Raw genomic sequence first — 24,189 nt, forward strand, 5'->3', positions numbered from 1 at the left:
AACTGTTTTAGAAGATGAATCAGAATGAATGGTAAGTTCCTGGAGCAAGATACTAAGGCAGAGAGAATGCTATTTAGGAAACTGCATATTCTCCGACAAAAGAATATGGAACCCTGCTTATGTTTAACTTTGTTTAGTTCATTTTTATATTGCATGGGGATTCTAAAGCATTTAGGTGTTGCTGTTGCTCACAATAGGATAGCCATAGAATTGATTGGGGGCTGCCAGTCATTCTGCGATTTGGCCTGCCTGATCTACTCCTGGCAACTGTTGGCTACTCATGTATACTCTTCCTTCATGATTTCCCCTTCCATTTCTTATACATTACCTTCTTACACCACAGCCCATCTATAAGCTCCTTATGTAGCCACAGTGGTTTCTTTAGGTACCTCCCACTTTTCTTTATTGTTGGAATTGTCTGCTTTTATGCCTTCACCTTTTAAAAACTCCCATCCATCTTGGAGTTTCTTTGAGCATTTCTGACCATGGGATCTTACCCTATAGCTCCTTAAGCTTTTGAAATAAGCTTTCTTAAAGCTCAGAGTGCATTTCTGACTACACTCAGTTGTCCCTTGCCTGTGTATAATGAAACCTAAGAGAACACGATCACTTCATCCCAGTGTTCCCTATACTGTCACATCATCTGTCAGTTCCTCCTTGTTGATGAGGACCAGTTCCAAGAGAGATGCCCCCCCCCCGGTTGCTTCTTCTACCTTCTGGGAAATGAAATTTTAGAGAGGCAATCGAGGAATATGTTGGAACTTAACGTTCTTTCAATCTGCCTTCTAAGCTCCAGGTCATGGATCTCTCTTCACAAGTGTGCACATCCTTCACATATATTGCTGCTGCTCCTCCCTTTTTGTTTGATCAGTATCTCTTGAGCAGGTTGTGCCCCTCAATTTCTACATTCCTATCATGAGTCTCAACCCACCAGGTTTCAGTAATGCCTATTAGGTGATATTTGTCATCCTGTATTAAGAACTCAAGTTCTTTTTGCTTGTTTTCCATACTCTGTACATTCGTGTAGAGACAACTGAAACCACGAGTCATGCCTTTGCACACTGCTGCCTCTGTCCCCCTCCATAGGGAGTCAGCTGCTGCCACCACACATCTCTTCCTTCTCTGGGGAGCAGCAGGAATCGTTCTGTACACTGTATCTTCCCCTGCCACCTTGCTGTGTTCTGAGGTATGCAACCACTCTACTTGCTCCTGTGGCCTGAGGTGAGGGCATGAAATCGACACAGCCCTGGCTCCTGGCAGGCTGTGTGCATCTGAAGAAGTGTGCATGCACACGAAAGCTCATACCAATGACAAACTTAGTTGGTCTCTAAGGTGCTGCTGGAAGGATTTTTTTTATTTTGTTTCGACTACGTCAGACCAACACGGCTACCTACCTGTAACTGGCTCCTGGCAGTCCTGCTTTTTGTGCCACATTCTCCAGGGGTTCATCTCTTGCACTGGGTGATCTTCCTCCTTCTAGGGGCAGCCTGCTTGCATCTCTGTACATCAAAGCTCCAGCCCCACACTAGTAAATTAACACAAGTACAGTGGAACCTCGGTTTATGAATGTTCGGTTTACGAACGCCGCGGACCCATCTGGAACGGATTAATTCACTTTCCATTACTTTCAATGGGAAAGTTCGCTTCAGTTTATGAATGCTTCAGTTTATGAACAGACTTCCGGAACCAATTACACCCATGCTTCGGGTTAAGTGCACTTCAGGTTGAGTACTCCGTGGATCCGCCTGGAACGGATTAATCCACTTTCCATTACTTTCAATGGGAAAGTTTGCTTCAGTTTATGAGCAGACTTCTGGAACCAATTGTGTTCATAAACCGAGGTACCACTGTAGGCAAGTTTATGTTATTCACAAACACCATTGCAAATCATAGAATCATAGAGTTGGAAGATATCACAAGGGCCATCCAGTCCAACCCCCTGCCAAACAGGAAACACCTTCAAAGCATTCCTGGCAGATGGCTGACAAGCCTCCGCTTAAAGACCTCCAAAGAAGGAGACTCCACCACACTCCTTGGCAGCGAACTCTGTTCTCACTGTCTTTGTGTGTTTTAAATTTAAAAATCGCCCGCCACTGGCAGATTTTCTCTTGCCAGATTTCCCCCTTGCGCCACAAATGACTTAGGCTTTGTTACTCGGGATTTTAAAGTAGAGCAGGCTTCTCTGGGGATGTCTCCCACCACCTCTCGGCTTCCAGAATTTCTTATACATTGCTCATCGTTGTTTTCAGCAGGATGCCTATCAGAGGTTAATGGGGAGAATTTGAAGATGGGTAGTTATTTCCAGATTTTTTTTAGGTCTATGAAATAAGTACTGTATGACTCTGAACTAAGCATCATCAAATACATATGAGAATCTGGATTATTACAACCTGCCACCTTGCGCCCCATGGGAGAAGGAGCTAGCCTTTATCCAGAGGCACAGCAGCTAATACCCTGGAATTCTTAACTCAATTAATTTAACCTTGAGCTCCTGCTACACTGAAAACTATTTGTTCTGCAGCGTGTTCGGAATTTCCCTGCTGTATTCCTAAGTGATGAGAAGACTTTACGGTCTCAAGTGATTCCTTTCGAGCAGCAATGTATTGTTGAATAATGCAGTACTGCACGGTGTGTGTGTGTGCGCGCGTGCGTGCGTGCGCGGACACACATGTGCCCTGCCCCCAGCTTACTTGCACTGAAGTTAATAGGTTTCTGTGAAGGACTGCTTATTTCTCAGGCTGCAAAAATGTCACATTATCTCAGCTGATTAATAAAACATTCTGTCCTGCTGAAGATGCTGGGTGATAACTGGAATCAGGGTGCAAGTCCAATACCACAAGGCTCAATGAGGAATGACTGGCTCGTTTCCCGCCATCTAAAAGCCATCTAGTTCTACTTCCCAACACCTATTGCTCAGGGATTCCTTCATAAATTTAGCAAAATTTAGCAATTCAGAATGCAGTTCCTTTTTTGTGGTAGAACTTTCATACCTCTTTGGAGTACAGGGTTGGAACAGAGGGCAACGATCTCAGACGATCCAGAGACTATAATTTGCCACTTCTTGAATCACCTAGTATGTCCACTGCATACAGCGCTAAGATGTGCCATTTGGTGTATCAGGAGAAGCCATCTTCTTTTCTTAGCCGTATGGAAGGGAAAGAAGTTAAAATCGAAACTCAGCTAATCGGTGGCCATACAGCCCTTGGTATAGAAGGGCAATGACCTCGTCCATTTAAATCAAGCCATCCTGCTGTCATTAGCAAGCTAAAAGGTTCAGATATTTGGGGGGATTTAAAGGTAACACTTCAACGCTAATCGGCTTAAAGGGACTAGCATAACTGCATGGCCGAAAGAACAGATAAAAGAAACCGGAGTTCAGACTTGGCCTCAGCAAAAGACTCTGAGCTGTATGGTGCACAATTAACACACAAGTTGAAAGGCTTTGATATTGACGAGGACAAACAGCAACCATGCCTGCCGATTTCAATGGCTATTGGAAAATGCTCAGCAATGACAACTTTGAGGAGTATTTGAAAGCATTAGGTAAGATTCTTTTATTTATTTTAATTTGTTATACAACCGTAGCTCCATACCTCCTATGCTTGGGGTGAATCTGATTCTTCTGTAGCATCAATCACATAAACGTTGTCCCACTTCACTGTATATGGCTTTTGTAAGAAAATATTTTGGTTTTACTGAGTTTCTTTATTAATATTGCCATGTCTTTTTTTTAAGTACCTCAACAATAGGAAGAGCAAGAAATAAAATCCGGAAGTTAAGTCTATATAAGCATAAATAAACACTTCTGAATTATTAATACTAATTATCCAGAAGTTATCATACATTGCTGGTGTTATAGCAAGCCTTTTACCTCAGGAAGTGTACAGTCTTAGGGACAAAACAAGAGTAGCAGAGCCTGAACTACAAATTTGATTAGGAAACTCATTGAACAGGTATGTTATACCTATAGTAGCTTAAGTAATAGTTTTCAGTTGAATGAATTTTTAAAGTTTTATAACAACTTTCACACATTGACGCTAGACATGGCATATCCCAAAGAATCCCAGGAACTGTAGTTTGTTAAGGTTGTTGAGAGTTGTTAAGAGAACCCCACACAGAGCTGCACACCCCAGCACCCATAGCAAACTATGGTTCCCAGAATTCTTTGTGGGAAGCCATATTTGTTGAAGTGGTATGACAGTGCCTTAAAATGTGGATGTGAGCTTAAGGAAAGGTGAAAGAGGAAGGGTTCTGGACAGGCATATAGTCCAAGTAAATATAAACAAGATTATGCATAATAGTCATACCATCAGGTGAAGCACATACACAGATGAGTTGATACGTAATCCAAATTGCTTGGCCCAAATCTTAGGCAAAAGTATCTATATATGTTGACAAGATTTTCATTTCATTGTGTGTGGGGATAAGTATTAAAACTTCCTCACTTTGTATTGAACTACAAGTTTATTCTTTTAAAGAAAATCTTCAAAGCTTCTCCAGAGGTTTGATCTTTACAGAATTCTTTTCTGGTCTCTTTCTTTCCTTCAGATGTAAATATTGCTGTGAGGAAAATAGCTAATATGCTCAAACCGGACAAAGAGATTATTCAAGATGGCGATCACATGATCATTAAGACACTAAGCACTTTTAAAAACTACATCATGGATTTTGATATAGGGAAGGAATTTGAGGAGGATTTAACAGGGGTGGATGATCGCAAATGCATGGTAAGAATGAGAACAGCAACTGTTTCATGACGACAAAAAAGATTCCAAACCCCGCATCGTGATGGTCACAGACATTTTGCTGTGGTTCCCCCCCCCCCCCAGGAAACTGTTTGTGTTTGCTGTATTTAGGCAGAGTCAACAACTTTACATATGATAACTGTGTTGCTGGACATTATGTCACTGTCTTTTATTCAGGCTGCAGTCCTCTCACACATTTTCCTGGGATCAAGTCCTATTGAACATAGTTGGAATTGTGTCCTGCATGCATAGGGTTGCACTATAAAACCTGAATTATATTTCATTTGATACTCAGTTGGGGGTGAGTGTCTCTGTTTTGTTAAAGTAAATAGTTCGCAACCATACTTTGGTCAACACGTATGCTTTCCTTTATTACGTTTCTGTTAGACTTGTTTGTTGAAACGGTGCTGCTGGCACAGTATGATCCCACTTGTCTTGTGTCGAGTAGCAGAAGCAAGGCAGTTGCTGCCTCTTGCCCACCTTTTGCTAACAATTCCGAATAAGCCCAGAGAGACGGCACATGCTTTAAACAGCTATTTATACCAGAAACAGAAGCATCATCCTTAACAGAAGTAGACAGCACCAAGAATTCTCCCCCTGTGAGCTCTTAGCTTTTGACAAGGAAACAATACTGTGTGGCTCATAAGGAGGAATACCAATTAGCAGCACAGTCTCGCTAATACCAAGCTGCTTAGCTGAGTCAGAGCCTGACTGCTGTCCTTTCCTTTACTCTGAGAGCAAGATACTGCTAAAAGAGTAAAGGTTCCCAAAGTGAAAATGCACAAGGTTATCTGAGGGAGGCATTTTTTAAAAAGAGAGAAATTAAAACAGTAGACTCTCACATTCATAGTGAGTTGCTCCCTGCTCTAGCCTTGGAACAGCAGAAATTTCCTCTTTGTTCCATGACAATGGAAAAATGGAAGAATTTTGAAATACAAGGAAAGGGGGCATGTGTTGCCTGCCCAACTAGGTAGGTTCAACTATTTGGCTACCATACAAGAATGCAAAGTACAGAGAAAATGCTTGTTTTGGCAATAGCCCTCATCTGTCATTTGGAAATTGGAACGAGTGATTAATTCCGGTTTCTCTCAGTTTCCCTCTTTTCCCAGCTTCCACTCTGGTCAATGTGTAAATTATATTGTTCTAAAGAGGGGTTATGTGTGCGCTGCTCCTTCCACGGGCACAGGAACAATTTTTCATCTGAGGGTGGGCGCATTCAAATTAATGCCAGTCATGAATTGATATGGGGACATGTGTCAGTGTCTAGGATTTAAGGCCAGCCAATGTTCCCAGGTGGCGCTGTGGTTAAATCACAGAGCCTAGGGCTTGCTGACCAGAAGGTCGGCGGTTCGAATCCCTGTGACGGGGTGAGCTCCCGTTGCTTGGTCCCAGCTCCTGCCAACCTAGCAGTTCGAAAGCACGCCAAAATGCAAGTAGATAAATAGGAACCGCTACAGCGGGAAGGTAAACGGCGTTTCCATGTGCTGCTCTGGTTTGCCAGAAGCGGCTTTGTCATGCTGGCCACATGACCTGGAAGCTATACGCCGGCTCCCTCGGCCAATAATGCGAGATGAGCGCACAACCCCAGAGTCGGTCACGACTGGACCTAATGGTCAGGGGTCCCTTTACCTTTACCTTTAATGTTCTTGAAAGCGCAGTCACATGTTTGTAACTGATCATCTAAAGAGGACTAATGTGATGTTGCAGTTCAGTCTGTTAGACTGAGAATCTGGTTTTATTGGGGCTTTCAGGTCTATTGTTTAGATGCCATAGGTTCTGCACATCTCTTTCCCGCTGGTTAAAGTTCAAAGCTGAGAGCTCAAAATCCAGTGATGTTAAATGCAGCATAGATTTAGATGAGAAAGCTTGGTTATTTCTTAAGGTCCTGGCGTGGGCATATTTGAGGAAACAGCATTCACTTAAAAACAGTCAAGCAATGGCCAATTAGCACAATTCTTCACTGGGTACATGCTCAGTCTTCATCTGATATGCCAGAAGGTGCAGATTCCGATGGTCATGCTTCAAGTGGCTTATCTGTACATTTTATACAAAGCAAATAATGATTGACCACAGAAGCCTATGTAGGAGGGCTAGTTCACGCAGAAGTTAAAATCAAATGGCTTTTAAGATTTTTTTTTAACCAGTGGCTCCCAATTCTCTTAAGTGCTGTGGCCCCCCTGTTTTTCAAAATCCAATCCATGGACCCCCTATTTATGAACATTTTGAAATCTCTATGGTGGTTTTTGTTATGTGGATGGTGCCATGGACCCCCTAGGTGGGTTATGCAGACTCCCAATTGGGAACCACTGCTTTAAACAGTTTGAAAACCCAGATACAGAACCCAAACACAATGTGACTAATAGAAGCAAGGGCTGAATATGATTTGCCATTGCTTATATTAGCTACATTGTGTCCTTTTGATTGGTAATCTAGAGTGCCTTAGATCTATTAGTGTTGAGCTAAGTTATTTTTTGCTACTTTCATTTCATCCATTAAGCATTACACCAAGGGTCAGCAACTTTTTTCAGTCATGGACCAGTCCAACGTCCCTCAGACCATGTGGTGGGGTGGACTATATTTTGAAGGGAAAAAATGAACGAATTCCTATGCCCCACAAATAACCCAAGATGCATTTTAAATAAAAGCACACATTCTACTCATGTAAAAACACCAGGCAGGCCCCACAAGTAATCCAGTGATGCATTTTAAATAAAAGGACACATTCTACTCATGTAAAACACGCTGATTCCCGGACCGTCTGTGGGCCGGATTGAGAAGGTGATTTGGATGCATCCGGCCCCTGGGCCTTAGGTTGCCTACCCCTGCATTACACAATGAAAGATGAATAAATTCTATAGTATTGGAATTATTTTCTGCAAAAGACAGCAGTTGCACAGTTTTGAAGATTAGACAACCTATTATATCTTCTGCTTCCCAGTAAAATAAGGCACGTATTGTCAAATAAACTGAAGATAAAGCTAATGCATTGTTTCCCAGCCTTTTTCTGATTGTGCCCCCCATGGACGTAGCAAAGGGGGCAGCTGCCCCCCAATAAGAAAAAATACAAATCTGATGTTCTGCCCCACCCTAAAAAAGCCTGCCCCCTTAACAAAAACCCTGGCTATGCCCACCCCCACCCCCAACCTACTGGTAGAAAGGCAGGTCTTTAAATATTTTCTTTGTAAACAGAACACATTTTATTTACAATTTTTAATAATTTATACAAGATACAGTTACATAAAATGATAGGAACATAATGAAATATTGTTGAAGCCGAAAAATGTAGAAACATGGAGCTGGAAGGGACCCCAAGGCTCATCTTTCTAGTGCAACCCCCTGAAATGTAGGAAACTTGGCTAATGTATCAATGACAGATGGTCATCCAACCTCTGCTTAGAAACCTCCAAGGTAGGAGAATCCAGAATCTCCCAAGATAGATCCATCTTCCATGTATTATAAAAAAGTAAACAACACTTATCTGACTCCAGTTATTTGACACAGAAAGGGAAAGCTACAGATAGCAGTCCAAAAGCTGCACAGGGAGTTCTGTATATATGGGAAAATTTTAAAAAGCAAGTGGTCCTCACTGATCTGGAGACCTTGTCATCTGGAAGAGCCCTGGATGCCTAGATAAAACACTATAGCCCCACATGTCCTTACCTGGGAATAAAGTCCACTGAACTCAATGTGGCTTTCTTCTGAGTTGACAATTAGTAATTTACTAGATGCAAGTCAGCAGTATCAGACGACCCGACTCGGCTAGGCACTGGGCTAGGCCTTGCAAAGCTGGGCCGACGCTGCTGGCGGGCCTACGCCCCTTGGCAACACCAAAGGCCTTGATCCTAATTGCCCTCTCCTTATGGAAACAAACCAGGACTGCTTGAAGAAAATGCATGTGGCAAAAAGCACCATAAGGCCCTAGTGGCCGCCCCCTTACCCACTAAGCAGATAGCCAGCCAATCAGGACTTTATTATTAATAATAATAAAAGATTCCCCCTCACTTCCCTCTGCGCCCCCCTAGCCTTGCTCTGTGCCCCCCACCCACCCATTGATGCGACTTTCACCTGTGGACTCCTTGAAATATCCTGGGGGCCCCCAGGGGGCCATATGGCCCTCATTTGGGAAACAGGAATGGGTCAGATTAAGGAGATTGGGAGCCCTGGCACAGTTCCTGACCCACACCCACTCAAAAGGGAGAAGTCACTTCCCATTGCCATGGGGTGCTGCTGCGTACTGAGGAGGAAGAGGTCAGAGACAGAGGTCTGCTACACACTTCACACTTCCCCTTTTTGACAGGGACCCAAGGAACCAGGAAAGCGACTGAGCTCCACCACCCACCACTTGGGGAGTGTAAGGAGCTGTAAAGGGGTAGGGATTGAAGGAGCTGTGAGGGGAGAGATTAAAGGTGCTGTGTGGGGTTAGGGGCTGAAGAAGAATTAAGGGGTTGTAGGAGCTGTGTGGGGCTGGGAATTGCCGGGGGGGTACGGGGGGGTGGCGAGCAAAGTGAGCAGGGGTGGAGCCCTTAGTAGTACAATAACCAGTGCCTGCATTTTAAGACTCCCACAAACCACAGGTAAGCAGTGGGGGGAGCCTCTGCACCTCCCCCAATCAGTGGCAGCTCTTGTGAAAAAGCAACATTATTTTTCAGCAAGCAAAAGATGGCTAAGCAGTGGTTAGGCTTGCTTCCATGGGGACTGCACATTCCCTTAGAACAAAGATTAAAGGTATTTTGTTAAGCGTTAGAAGTAATGTACGTACGCCACAGGAACAAAATCAAGTTGTCTTCTGTGAGATTTAATGCCCATGTTTTCTGGGGATACAGTTGCTTCACATCACCAAAGTACAGCTTCCTGCCAAATTGGAACTGACTAACCCGGTCTTTCATTTGATACAGCTGCTAAAATAGGTTGTCACTTAATTTTGTTCATTACTTTCTGTTTTCTCTCTGAATGGTTGAAACCCAAGCTGTTTCCATCCTTGACTTGATGAACAGAGGTCCTAGGCCTGCAGCTCTGCTACAAGGGAGGTAGTTAAGGAATCACTTGAGGAAATGTACTGAGAGTCACATATAAAATCAAGAGTCCTGGCTCAAAAGCAGAAGTAGCACTTTCTTAGACTTCGGTGCATAACCTTTGTGCTTAGTTTAGTCCTCCTTAATGTAGGCCCACAACACACACAGACATTTTCATTTTGAAAGGGTGCTGAGCTTATACCATCACCCCTCCTAGTTCCAGACTTGGTTAATTTCCTATATGATCTGCAGGGTATCTCCTTGAACTACACTCTTGCCAAACATGTCCAGTGCTGACACACAAAGTCATCTGTGCGGTATCAGAAAGCCAAGGGATCCTCAGAGCTGTTTTCTGCTAATGCAACAGCTTATACCTGCTAATATTTTAAAATATGGAAGCAAGGAGTTTGGGTAGTGGCCTCACTGATACACACCCAACTCTCTCTCTCTCTCTCTCTCTCTCTCTCTCTCTCTCTCTCTCTCTCTCTCTCTCTCTCTCTCTCTGTGTGTGTGTGTGTGTGTGTGTGTGTAGCATAATAGTGTGGCAAAATTATAATTATCACTACATGTCACTTTGCTGCTTGGGTCCTATGCAGGTAGCATTTATCACCATGCTTTCTGAAATACACAGTTGTTTGGGGCCATAGTAAGTAAAGACAACTGTAGCAAACAAGAAACAGTGGTGATTGTACCAAGTGCAGGTAATTCTGTGAAATCTACCACTAGCTCAAAACAGGAATTATTAGCAAGACTACAATTACTGGGATTTAGGATCTAGTCACATGACTATGAAGGCACAGGGTGACCATAGAAAAAGCCTGTACATTGTGCCTTTTAGTCCATGGATATAATGCTGTGCCTAGGTTTTGATTCATCATGAGTTTTGAATCGTTTGCTGTGATAATGCCCATGGTGGATACAACCAGCTTGCTGTGAGTTGAAAGCACTACATGCAGCCCTTTCAGTCACTTGCCATTAGGGTTGCCAGACTGAATAGAGAACAGGACTTCTGTGCCTTTAATTGTCCTGCTCTCACTTGAGTCTGGAAACCTTAAAGAGAAACCAGCAGACTCTTTGCTTGGAAATTAAACAAAGGGTCTGCTGGTTTCTCTTTAAGGTTTCCAGACTCAAAAGAGAGCAGGGCAATTAAAGGCACAGAAGTCCTGTCCTCTATTCAGTCTGGCAACCCTACTTGCCATGACCACCACAGATCCAATGGTAGTGTGGCTAGGCCCTAAATGAGAATAATAATATCCAGTCATTTCCTTAGACAGGAAAGCAATAACATGACTCCTAATTGCTTCTAGCAATTGTGTCATAGATAAGTCCTCATCACTTATCAGAAATCAGTTTTGGGAAAGATGAATTAGAAGAGAAAATGCAGCTACTGTGCAGAACCAGCATGAAGCAAGTATAACAAGAGCGTGCAAAGGAAGATATGGGTTAGTAACTAGCCCAACATTTTTTAAGAAAAAGTCAATTAAATGTCTGGTCTTTTTGAACATGAAATGTCATTTTGAAAATGTGCATGACAAAAAAAAGAAGAATACCACAATACAACTTGATCACTAATAGAGGGAACATAGGGAAAATGAAACACCAGTTACAGTCCTTAGTATATAATGGCTGACTTTGTGTGACCATTAGAGTAAAACAGCATGAAGTGAGGCTCATTAACTTTTAAGAGAATTTGGGTATGACGGTTGTCCAGCTGAATCATGGGATTAAAAAATTCACTTTATTTTGTTCGGAGGGTGGTCAGAAGCTTGAAGGGTTTGCACATAGGAACATGCCATCGTGCCATTACATTTTTTATTTTATTTTTTAAAGTGGAAATCCTTGGTTGCTGCGCTTGCTGAGTAAGTTTGGTTGCTTCCAGATGACCTGTTTATGGAGCACCGATCCTGATTTTTTTGTCTAACCCCCCTGCAAGCTTTGTGCAATGTTGGCTCTTTATCAAGCATTCATTCTGATTTATTTCTGGGGAGGTTATACGATGTTGTATCAAGCAAATTTTCATTCCATACTTTCCAGTGCATTTCCCCATCACTTTCCTTATTGCAAGTAGTCCAATCTGGGGGCGGGGCAGGTTTTGTTACATAACAGCACCAAATCATCTTTAATTACTCAATTTGAGATTTATTGTTGCTATTTTGGGATGAGATTCGTTTGGAAAACACCCTTAGTGCATACTCATGTCCTCTTAGGTTTTATTGCTTTCTGCTGCTCCAGAGCGTGGGACCTGAACCAATGGATTCAAGTTACAAGAAAGGAGATTCTGACTAAACATCAGGAATAACTTTCTGGTGGTAACAGGCTGTTTGACAGTGGAATGGACTCCCATGAAATGTGGTGGATGTTTTTAAGCAGAGGTTGGATAGCCATCAGCCGTGGATGCTTTAGTTGAGATTCCTGCATTGCAGAGGCTTGATCTAGATGACCCTTGGGGTCCCTTCCAACTACAAATCTATGATTCTATTATTCTGTTGATCTACTGTATTTGAAAAGGTTTCTTATGGTCAACCTTTTTTCCTTTGTTGGGCCACATTCCCTCAGGAATAATCTGACAAGGCCTGCATGTTGGTGATGGGCAGAGCCAGTAGCTAGTTATGGGTGGAGTTAGAAACAAATGATCTGGATTAACACATCTGGAAGGCCACCCTGCCTTCATTTTTACCATGGCTATTTCAGATTAAATCCCCCCTTTTATGCAGGTCTAATCAGAAATCAACCCCGCTGGGACTGATGGGGTTATTCTCAAATATAGAGCAGTTCGAAAGCACATCAAAATGCAAGTAGATAAATAGGAACCGCTACAGCGGGAAGGTAAACGGCGTTTCCATGTGCTGCTCTGGTTTGCCAGAAGCGGCTTTGTCATGCTGGCCACATGACCTGGAAGCTATACGCCGGCTCCCTCGGCCAATAATGCGAGATGAGCGCGCAACCCCAGAGTCGGTCACGACTGGACCTAATGGTCAGGGGTCCCTTTACCTTTACCTTAATCAGAAATCAACCCCGCTGGGACTGATGGGGTTATTCTCAAATATAGAGGTGGTTAAAAAAAAGAAAAAGGAACAGCAGATACAGCTACTTTTCTGGAAAACAAGTGAAAGTAATTTATTTTTGACCATAATGCACTATACACAGAGAGAGCAAGAGCGCACAGAAGCCTTCCAATTTGTCTTCGGCAACTGTGCGGGAGGGCCTTCCTTTTCCAAGCCAAGAATGTTTTCAAAAAGCCACTTATTTTGTGAAATACAATACCTCCCGTTCCAGTTGTTTTGAAACCACATAGAAAGGGCGGGCGGGGGGAGGTACTTCTAACAGCAGTGAGGGAAAATAAAGTGTAAACTAACAGGAGGGAAGGAACCTGGATGGGGTGGAAGAACAGGGCAGCTTCAGTAGTAGTCGGTGGGTGCATAAAATGAGATTGGAGGCTGCAGGAAACCCACCTGTGCTCTATACAGTTGCTTAAGGGTATATTGATGCATGCTGGGTTAGCTTGTTTGCTAATGTGGAGAAATTTCCAATAGCCATCAGCAACCACATCTCAGCCATCCGCACACTGTTAGACATTGCCACCAACGGTGTGGAGGAAGCATGAACCATTCTGTCTGCACCATGCCTGGCTTCTAACTGATAAGAAGGATTGATTAACCAGTTAAACCAAGCAATTTTAATTCCCAATTACCTCTTCATGTGAACATGTTTTTTATCGCTCAGGGAAATGCCCCATATGAGTTAAGGGCTAGCGGTTGCTTAGTTGAATGCTTCCCTCCTTCTTCAAGGAATGCCTTTGGATTAAAATATGGTTTAAAATTCTAATTTCTTTTTAAGAATAAATTCATCTGTTAACGAAGTAATGCTTTTAAGTTGAATGAAAAAGAAAGTTTGCAACTGTGGTGATGATGTTTGGTGTGTATCCATTCACCCAACATCAACTTTGGTGTCTGCAGGCTCTTAAGATACGAGAGTAGTCACTGAGGATCAATATAAATATGTTAACACGATGGTACAGTACTGGCACCTAAAACCCTGGCTCAGTCTCTTGGCGTTTGATCAGCAGTGCTGTTACACAAACCCTAATGCCAGTCAAAAGACATGCTTTTTTTCCTCGTGAAAGCTGGACAAGCTCCTTACGGAAAGTGAGAGGTAACAGCGGATCATGCAAGGTAAACAATGCAATCACTGCAACAACTTACATGCTCAGCTTCCCACCTGCTTTTCTTTTTCTGTGCCCTCACCTGCATCCTTGGTAGACTTCTTTATGAATTCCATGGGCCTGGGAACCGCAGCCTTTTGTGATGTTGCATAAAGCAAGAAGCTTATTATCACAAGTATGTAGCCACAGCCTTGTGCACGGTGTTACAGCATTGAGTAAGAGGAATTAGTAATTGCTAATCTGTTCTACATCAGCAAGCATAGCTAAATGCTCTTTCTGTCTTCGAAGTAGCAATTCCCATTCTGGAGAAGAGTACTGCTCTTGTTTTCTTTATTTTCTTTTTGAAGGGACAACTTCAGTAAGGAATTCATAGGTTATAGACCCCAAGTGGATGTCACCGAAAACTGCTTCCCAGTGGACACTATGTACCAATATAAAGCTACTTTTGCCTGGAGAGCTACAAGCTAGAGTTGGCAACCTTGAGGATCTTGTAGGGCTGGTGAGGGGCCCCTCTGTGTGACTGGAACAATATATACAGTATAATCAGCTGGCTTTAGCAAACTCAAAACGGGAGCTGTTCTGTTAGAGTTAGCCTTTATTGTTCAATTTATTAAGATGTATGCATGGTTGTCAGCCTCTGAAACCTCATGGATTTGAAAGAGGATTAGATAACAGCATGGAGGTAAAGGCTATTAATTGTGGTGGCCATGCTCTACCTCCACGGTCAAAGGCAGTGATGAATACTAGTTGCTGGAAACTGCAGGACAGAAGAGTGCTCTTATGCTCACATCCTACTTGTGAATTTCGCAGAGTTGGCAACTGTGAAAACAGGATGCTAGACTTGATGGGCCATTGGCCTGATCCAACAGGTCTTCATGAGTCCCCCTCCCCCACCTGTCTTATTATCATGACTATAGTTACAGGTAGGTAGCCGTGTTGGTCTGAGTCGAAGCAAAATAAAAAAATTCCTTCAGTAGCACCTTAAAGACCAACTAAGTTTATATTTTGGTATGAGCTTTCGTGTGCATGCACACTTCTTCAGATATCTGAAGAAGTGTGCATGCACACGAAAGCTCATACCAAAATATAAACTTAGTTGGTCTTTAAGGTGCTACTGAAGGAATTTTTTTATCATGACTATGTTAAGGTTATTTCTAAGTGACTGCAACAATAAACAAGACTTAAATGTGCAGTTTGAAAATGCCCACCCAGTAGCTTACTAGCACAGTATGGTATAGCAGAAGCTGGTGGATGAGAGAGCCTGGAGTTAGCCTAGGCAAAGCAATGGCCTTGGTTGATGGAAAACAGAAGTCTTTATTGAAGATGAAAATGACTATCATGCTGAAAATGCTTTTCCTCTATCCGTTAAGAACCATACCCTAACTATTACGGCAGTTCATCTAATCAGCACTAGAATAAGCTGCATAGATAAATGATGGAATCTCCTCTGGAAGATTTTAAAGAAATCATTAGGCAGGCCAAAATGTCTCTGGCAGGTGCCTTATCAATAGACTTGGGAGTGAATCACATTTTCCTCTGGGTCTCCTGCAACTTAATTCTATGGCTTTGGGGGTTGAGTTAAAAAAAACAACTTTATGTCCATTTACACAAAACCAGATTTTTTTTGTTTCATTTGTCTACCAGCTTGATATGGGCAAACTTCTTTCCAAAAAGGAGTAAAGCTAATATTTTCTTCTACCAGTGTAATGAATATTGGTTTCTTGTAAAAGTACAGTGGTACCTCGGTTTAAGTACACAGTTGGTTCTGGAAGTCTGTACTTGACCTGAAGCAACCTTAACCTGAAGCAAACTTTCCCATTGAAAGTAATGGAAAGTGGATTAATCCGTTCCAGACAGGTCCGCGGAGTACTTAAACTGAAAGTACTCAAACCGAAGCGTACTTAAACTGAGGTATGACAGTAAGCGGAAATTGGGTTCCGAACGTTTTAAATGCACAAGTGCCATACTCCTTATTGCTGAAGGCAAAATCCACTAAGCCTGAGACAAGAATGGATTTGAGGAATGACTTTCCTTTTCCTTGTTCCTCTCCACCCTGCCACATTGTCCCTCTAAGCCAGTCAGCCTCCTTCTGTATGGCAATGAGATTGTGATCATGATGTCACAGATGTCAGGAACCCTGTTCCTTACCCTTCGTGGTAAAGCAATAGGTGTTTAAAGTTCTGATGCCCTCAGCGATTCCTGCTGTCTGCTGAAATGATAATGAACAAAACTTCGGTACTGTTTTAGTTCAGAGCTTCTCATTTAAACTCCTTTAGTGTCTAGACGCATCTTCTTAACTTACTTTTGCCTCTTATTTTTAATCATTAGAAGCTAGCCATTCAAGATGGGGCTGTGTCAGGCAGGGAAATAAAAACCTGTTTCCAAGGATGGTGCTGTTGTTTTGGTCTATGAGCATGGGCAGTTGCCTCCATTGCTGCATCCTTGAAGTCAGAATTCACCTCCAGAAGGCTGTTGTGCTTTGCTGTATCTACAAGCACAGGCACAAGGCCTGAATTCTCTGGCCTGGAGTTACAAGAGCATATCCCTATCCTGTTTTGTACTTGAAAAGAGCCCCGGGGGACCTGAATACACATAATCCTGGGAAATGTTCTATGCTAGATTCCAGAATGACAACATGAGATGACTGATCTGAGCCACAAATACTCTCCTGGTTTATACAACGAAGGATGGTGTAGAAATATTAAATTTCGTTGAAGAGCAGCTCTTCCCCTGAATTGATGAGACCTCTGAGCTTAATGCCGATGGTGGTGTGTCAACTAAAAATGAGACCCAAAGCTGTTTTGGCTTGTACGGTGACTGGATTAATTTAATCTTGAGTCGCTGAAAACTCTGAGTTTATATCCAAACTGTGAGAAGGGAATAAATTGCTTGAAAACTTGGTACACAAAGCTGTTGCTTCCTTCCTGCCTTTAATGAGAAGTGGATGGATTTTAAATATGTATAAATAATAATGTCATTGTATAGGCACTAATACATGTGCTGGGTAAATCATGAACCATTACAAATAAATTAAATGACAATGGGCTTAAAAATTGATCCCTGCCCTTGCTCTCACCAGCTAAGCACTATAATCTGGCTCTTTATTCCTCTCAAGGCTGCACAGTAAGCAATACATGTTTTAAAAATGCCTCAACTCTTTCATTAGAATAAGGAAAAGCAATTTATGCAAAGGATAAAGAGTAAAGGAAAACGGCATTCAATAGAATGGCTAATTTGAGACGCACATGAACTGCTCGGCCTAGCATACAATTTTATATGATGCATTTGTCTTATAATTAATTATCTGCTTCACCATACAATGGGATTTCTGCCTTCCCACCCACCCCTGGGTATCGATCTTTTATCAATGGCTGAAGTTTAGCTTCACTGCTTTCCTCCCTCATTTAAAGAACAAGTTATTTTCAAGCTCAAGTCTATGACTTGATGCAGCAACAATTTAGCCTTGTTTCCCAAGCTTATTGGAAAATACAGCAATCAGATACATTGCTGGCAATCCTAGCTGGCAGAATTAGTGCGTATAAAGTGTTATGTGCCTTCCGTATCTGGACCCCTCCTCATATGCAGTTTGCAAACATGTGCAGGAAGTGCATACAGTCGCAACTTGTGTAAATAGGGCGCCATGTGGCATATCCCCCATACTTGAATTTTGCAAGTGGCTGCATTTAATTGACCTATCAAAGTTATGCAGAAAGTTTTGGCAATCTGCAGGGAATACAGAAGTATTTCTGGGTGATAGGATTTATGCCACAATATCTACCATGATAAAGAAACACACACCTGCCAGACTTCTTCTACAGGTATAATTAGTGGGTTCTAGAGCAGCATGCCTGTGATGATGGTGACAAGCTGAAAAAAAAGAGAGGGAAAATTAACTTAGAATCATAGAGTCTTAAAATTGTACAGTAGAGTTGGAAGGTGTCCCAAGGGTCATCTAGTCCAACCCCTTGCAATGCAGGAATATGCAGGTGGCCGGTATGGGGATTAAACCTGTGAACCTGGCTACTTTATGGCTAAGTAAAAGGTGTGAACACAAGGAATTCTACCAGTGCAAAATAGCCTGGGCACAAGGAACAGAAAACCATAAAATTGGCCATATTGGGATTTTTTTTTTAAAAAAAAAAAAAAGCTGTTTCCTTTCAACGCTAACAGTTCTCCTTTCCCCTGGAGATTCACCAGAGTCTGAGCCTGAACATTACCCAGAAGTGCTGCAACACGTTCATATTTGCCTGACTTTTAACAGCCATGAGGGTGTTTTAATTCTGACGTTGCATTTTAGTATTTTGTTTTATCGCTGTTACTTTATCTGACCCTTCAAGATAGAGGATGTTATTAAATTAAGGCAAATCAATAGCTGTGTTGAAAGAATGTAATCTCCGATGTCAAGCTTTACTGTTGGCTTGATTTTTATTTATTTTGTTTGCCATAAACAGCAGTGAGGATGTTACATCAAGAACTGCTTGGGGGGGGGGCATGAGTCATTGGCATTATTGTAGAATTTGCTCTGGAAACACTTTTTAACTGTTCAAGACCTGTGCCGTCACTTTTTCAGGGCCTTTAGATTTGCCTCAGGGTACAAATGCTAAATAAGGCTCAGGGAGGAAGGGAAAAAATGAACCATAATGTTAGAAAATAGAACATATGAAGAAATTGGTTTTCTTACCAACTCAACTCTGTCGTATTACAATTCAGGTCATCCAATCCCATGGCTGTGTTTTGGAGTACTCACGAAGGCAGCCGCACTTGAGCAATTGTGAACTTAACTGTTTGGTTATCTTTGCATTTCTGTTGAATAGGAGACTGAATTTCCGCTACAGTTTCTATGCACATTTGAAAGCAAGTATACTGTTGCTGGAAGATGAAATGCGCCCATTTGTGCCATTCCATCAAGACAAATCTTCGTTACTGAAAGCAACATCTCTTTATGGAATCCATAGGTTAAGGGTCTAAAAGACCCTACAGATAAGCTGAAATTTCTCAGAATATTTTGTTTTTCTGACATCTGATACTTTACTTTTTTCTCGAAAGGCCGCCTTGTAGAATTTTCTCTCCATATTTGTCAACATTTTTATTGTTTAGCAGTTTCTGTCATTTAGCACCATCACCCACTTAGTGCTGTAGTTGATGCGGAACATGGTTGTGCATTAGGAAGTGGTTGGCTGTTATTAAGAGCAAATGGAGGTATGTTAAAAAGTAGAATTAACGCTCGAGTGGCGGTTAGGCATTGGAAATTTGCATAAATAAAGAATGGGGGGGATTACGTCATCCTCTGCCCGAAATTGGAGATTTAATCCCGTTAAAGGGGTTCCGGGGGCGGTAGCTTTGTCCTGGGCCTACGGAGGTCAGGGCCTTATGGCACCCCCCAACGGTGGCCACAGGAGGTGTCTCAGTAGATGCATATCACTGGGCTCCTTTCTGGTGGTTAATTTCTCCCAGACTGTAACACACGAGTTACAGTCGGTTATAGTCGGTTAGGGTCCAATGCCTAAGCCAATACCGCTCAACATTCGCAACCAATAAAGTTGTGGCCTTTTCGCCCACTTAAACTCATTTCACTGTGTCTTGTTCATTATTTCTGGGGAGGGAGGGACATTGCCACACAAAACCACTTCCGCATTTTACGGAGGTGGTGTTGTGGGCGTGGCCCGTCTCGACCCTCGTGAGGGGGCTGAGAGTTCAGCCCTCTCGCGAGACGGGGTTCCCGCCTCCGTCATTCCCCGGCTGACCAATAGGGCCAGCCGGGCGGGGCTTCCCCCGCATTTAAATCAGGCTGGAGGCGGGAACTCTGCCTCTCCTTCGGCCGGCACCTTGAGCAATCGGATCACCCACCCGCCCGCCCTATGGCTAGGCAGTTAGGCAGGTTAGGCCGACGCTGCTATGGAGTTAGTCGGTTGCCTCGGTTGGCCGTGGGGCCGGGTAGGACTTTTTCCACTTGGATTAGCCAATCTGGTTTTTTCGCCTACCTCATAGCATTTCGTCACAACTTGGTTTGGCGGTTAGGCATTGGAAATTTGCATAAATAAAAAATGGGGGGGCAGATTACGTCATCCTCTGCCCGAAATTGGAGATTTAATCCCGTTAAAGGGGTTCCGGGGGCGGTAGCTTTGTCCTGGGCCTACGGAGGTCAGGGCCTTATGGCACCCCCCAACGGTGGCCACAGGAGGTGTCTCAGTAGATGCATATCACTGGGCTCCTTTCTGGTGGTTAATTTCTCCCAGACTGTAACACACGGGTTACAGTCGGTTAGGGTCCAATGCCTAAGCCAATACCGCTCAACATTCGCAACCAATAAAGTTGTGGCCTTTTCGCCCACTTAAACTCATTTCACTGTGTCTTGTTCATTATTTCTGGGGAGGGAGGGACATTGCCACACAACTGTCATTTAGCACCATCACCCACTTAGTGCTGTAGTTGATGCGGAACATGGTTGTGCATTAGGAAGTGGTTGGCTGTTATTAAGAGCAAATGGAGGTATGTTAAAAAGTAGAATTAACTGTTTCAAATGGATATCTTCCAACACTGGAGTGAGGGAAATTGGGACATGGCCTCAACAGAGGCTGCATCCCCTTTCACTCATGCTCTCCCACTTGGCTCCCTCCCTCACACCTTCACCCGCCACAGCAAGCCAGTATATACTTTTGGAAGCCGACAACACTTTTGGAGGTATGTCAGTGGAAAGCCACAGCGGAAGAAGGAAGAGTGGTAACATGCAGGGCAAGATAAGCTTTCCTTCTGTTTTTTGGTCCCACACTCTGGTGTGAGTCAACTAACTCGCACCCTGGCGTGGGACAAAAAAAAAGTGCATCTTTGAGCATGGGAGCCAAAATGGGATATCCAGGATTTGGATCAGAAGCCAATGCAGTTGCACAGTATGAAAATGGTGATGTTACTGTTGGAAAACGCCCTGGGGAGACAGCGGACTCCCCTCTTCAGTGGAGCATTCCCGGTGGCTCACGTCCTGGCTGTAAATCACCTTCTGTCCAGGGCAGCCGGTAATAGTCGACTCCTCTCCGAGGACAAGAGCACGCCAATCTTCTGGCATGTCGTGGCAGAAGAAAGAGACATTTGTAGTTCTGAAAAACTACGTTATTAACAGTCTTATATACAGAAAATCTGACAGTCTGTGCTCTCAGAACACCAGCACACAACTGGGTAGTTACACAGAAATGAAACTAACATCCAACAGTACTCGGGAAGAAAGATAAGACACACTTCCTTTATCACGCTCTCTCTGACACTCACATGATACACAAATCACAGTAACCTTCGCTGGAGCAGCTCGGGTATATAAAAATCCCAACAGTTACAGCATTTAAACCAGGCATCCCCAAACTTCGGCCCTCCAGATGTTTTAGACTACAATTCCCATCGTCCCTGACCACTGGTCCTCTTAGCTAGGGATCATGGGAGTTGTAGGCCAAAACATCTGGAGGGCCGCAGTTTGGGGATGCCTGATTTAAACTCCTAACAATTGTGAATTGTGCAAAACTGTAAACTTGTGAGGAGATTTTTTGTAGGTTTGCTCACAGCATATAAAACTAAGAAATCCATCACAAACTTACATTTTTGTAAAATTTATCTTTAACTAAACCTAAACTCTTTCTCAAATAATAAGATGTGTGTTTAAGGAAAGTAGGCGATGCGTGAATGGCATATAAACGAACCTAAACAAAAAGTAATTACTGTTCTGTGAGGTAACTTGCCCCTGAGATCAAGTATTTTAAGCAAGTTGATTTTGTACCGGCTTGTGAGACTTCCCTTGCTATAATTTCACCAAGAGATATTACAGGTATGTCAACAAAAAAGGAATCCTCTTATCTAGCTGTGAATAGGTAGCATGGCAATTGACATTTAGACAGAGTTTAATGACTACAGGCAGGGAAGAGGAAAGTAGTAATTGTTGTTGTTGTTGAAATTTGTATATCTTCCTTCATCTGGAGATAACAGGGTGGCTCACAATATAAAAATACAAAATGAGAATACATAATAAGATAAAAATAAAAACAAACCAATAACTCCCTCCCATAAGCATAATTAAAATGACATTGGATGTTCAGGTTATAGAGAAACTTTTTCACCTGGCTCCTAAAAACATGTAATGAAGGTTCCAGGCAAGCCGCTCTGGGGAGAACATTCCACAAATGGGGAGCCACTTCAGAAAAGGACCATTCTGGGGTGGGAGCAGGAGGCGGAGAGGCCAAGAGCCCTGACGAGGCGGGAGAAAGGTAGAGGCTGCGGCTGCGGGAGGCATGTTCAGAACTGCAGAGCTCAGAATTCTGGGATTCAAGCCTCAGGACCATCTTAAAATCCCTTGCCAAACACCCAGCAGCAGGTAAGGGGGCAACCAGGCTTTCTGTGGAGAAACCCTCTCTGCCTACGAGAAGCTGAAGCTCACACCACCAGCTGAGTCCATTCTTGAGCCCAGCTCCTGGCTGCAGGAGGAGCCCAGCCACAGCAGAGCCCAGGACTTGCAATGCATGTGTTATGGCATTGGGAACTTCTCCTCTTGCGTCCAAGCGCGATACCAGCTGGCCTTCCTCCTGCTGTTGCTTGAGGAGCTCAAGGAGGGAAAACGCTCCATCCACAATCCTACCATCTTCTGCATGGTCCACTGTGGGGAAGCTCTCTATAACAACCTGCTCTGGAGCAACTGGTTCATAGAGGCCGTTTCCAAAACGGTCATCATAGGGAACAGCTTCAAGGGCATTGAAGACAGGGTGCTGAGCAGGATATTCCAAAAGGACTACAGTTACATTGCAAAGGTTTCAATAGCAACAAATGAAGAAGCCCTTCCTTCTCACCCTCAGTACTTGGACATATTTAACGACACCTCTGTCCACTGTTTTCCGCTGGAGAAACTGAGGGACCTCCCCCCAGAGATCTGGAAGCTGCAGTAGGAGACGGTTTACCCAAATGAGGATCAGCCAGAGATAATCAGAAACAAGAAATGAAATTGTTCCCATTCCAGAGGCTATGGACTGGAGCTGCAGGGCTGGGTTTGGCTTTCCTTATTTGGAGAGGGGCTTGAGTTCATGTTAATGTCACGCTAGTCACACACACACCCTAAAGCAGAAGACTAGCCACACTGTCTATTTGTGTGTTGCTCTATGGCATCTCCATGGGACAAATGAGACACGCCCAGCATGCGCAAGATGCCAAAGCTCTCCTTGTGTCTCTCTCGCTTGCTCATTGAGCGGCAGAGCTCAATGGGGCAAACCCAAGCATCTGTTTCTGGGCTTCACCACCAACTCTGTTCAACTCTGGTCTGGTACCTCCTATGAGAGTTCCCTCATGGGATGGGATGGGAAAGGGAGAAGAGATTTGGTGGTGCTAGGCAAGCTGCCGGGTAGGACTAGGCTCCCTCATTAAGAGGAAGAGCCATTCATACTAACTACTGCTGGATTGTATTTCCAATAATGTTTTTAATTAAAAGCAACACACATAAAAAGAAAGAAAAGAAAAGAAAGGGACCATTCTCATATTGCCATGTTCCATAACTCTTGCGGAGAAATAGTGCCTTCTGAGAAATTGTGAAAAAGGGCCTCAGATCATGATTGCAGGGTCCGGGTTGGTTCATATGGGGAGATGCACCCCAACAAGTAAATCATACAGTAATCATTCTTAGGTTCCCACTTATGCATATCCAGCTTGGGTAGAGATGATTGTAGTGAATAATAGTTGTCATTGTAGTGAACCATCTCAACCATAGAGACGTGATAAACCTTTTGGTGTCTCTTGGACCCATTACATATTGTAATAGGAGGGCAAACCTAATAAAGTAGTTTTAGCAAGGTGCAGGATTTTGCATCAAACATTCCAGAAATGGAACGCAAACATTGACAATGAGGAGGTACATAAAATCGGATAAACAGATTGGCTTCATTATGAAATCAAGATGTTATTAGAGGATGTTGCTGAGAAGAAATGCTCAAAAAGATACAGCACTTCCCTATAGAAAGGGAAACCAATAACAAGTTTTTGATAAAAGCTTGGATGGTACAAAATGAAACCTGCTAAGGGGAGTAGCCTTTTGTTATCTCTCAAGAAGACATACTGTTTTGTTCCATATTGTTGTCTTTCAACCAGAAGTGCAATATTTTAAGCAGTCAAATAGATCAGGTGTGGTACTTAACCTGCGAGTCCGGCATTGATGCTCTGTAAATAAATGTTTCCAAAGCTCTTGCATGTAGATCATAAGGCAAAAAATACATTGCTTTCTGATAAAGCAATTATTTTGATGAATACTTTGGTA

At 43.1% G+C, this 24,189-nt stretch overlaps 1 protein-coding gene across 1 annotated transcript in view; it reads left to right on the forward strand.

The window, feature by feature from the left end:
• Nucleotides 1–24,189, forward strand: part of NMNAT3 (nicotinamide nucleotide adenylyltransferase 3) — an 80,537-nt gene that overhangs the window by 40,256 nt on the left and 16,092 nt on the right. The gene's annotated exons all lie outside the window — the stretch shown is intronic.

Source organism: Zootoca vivipara, chromosome 5, assembly GCF_963506605.1.
Source record: "Zootoca vivipara chromosome 5, rZooViv1.1, whole genome shotgun sequence".
NCBI lineage: Eukaryota > Metazoa > Chordata > Lepidosauria > Squamata > Lacertidae > Zootoca > Zootoca vivipara.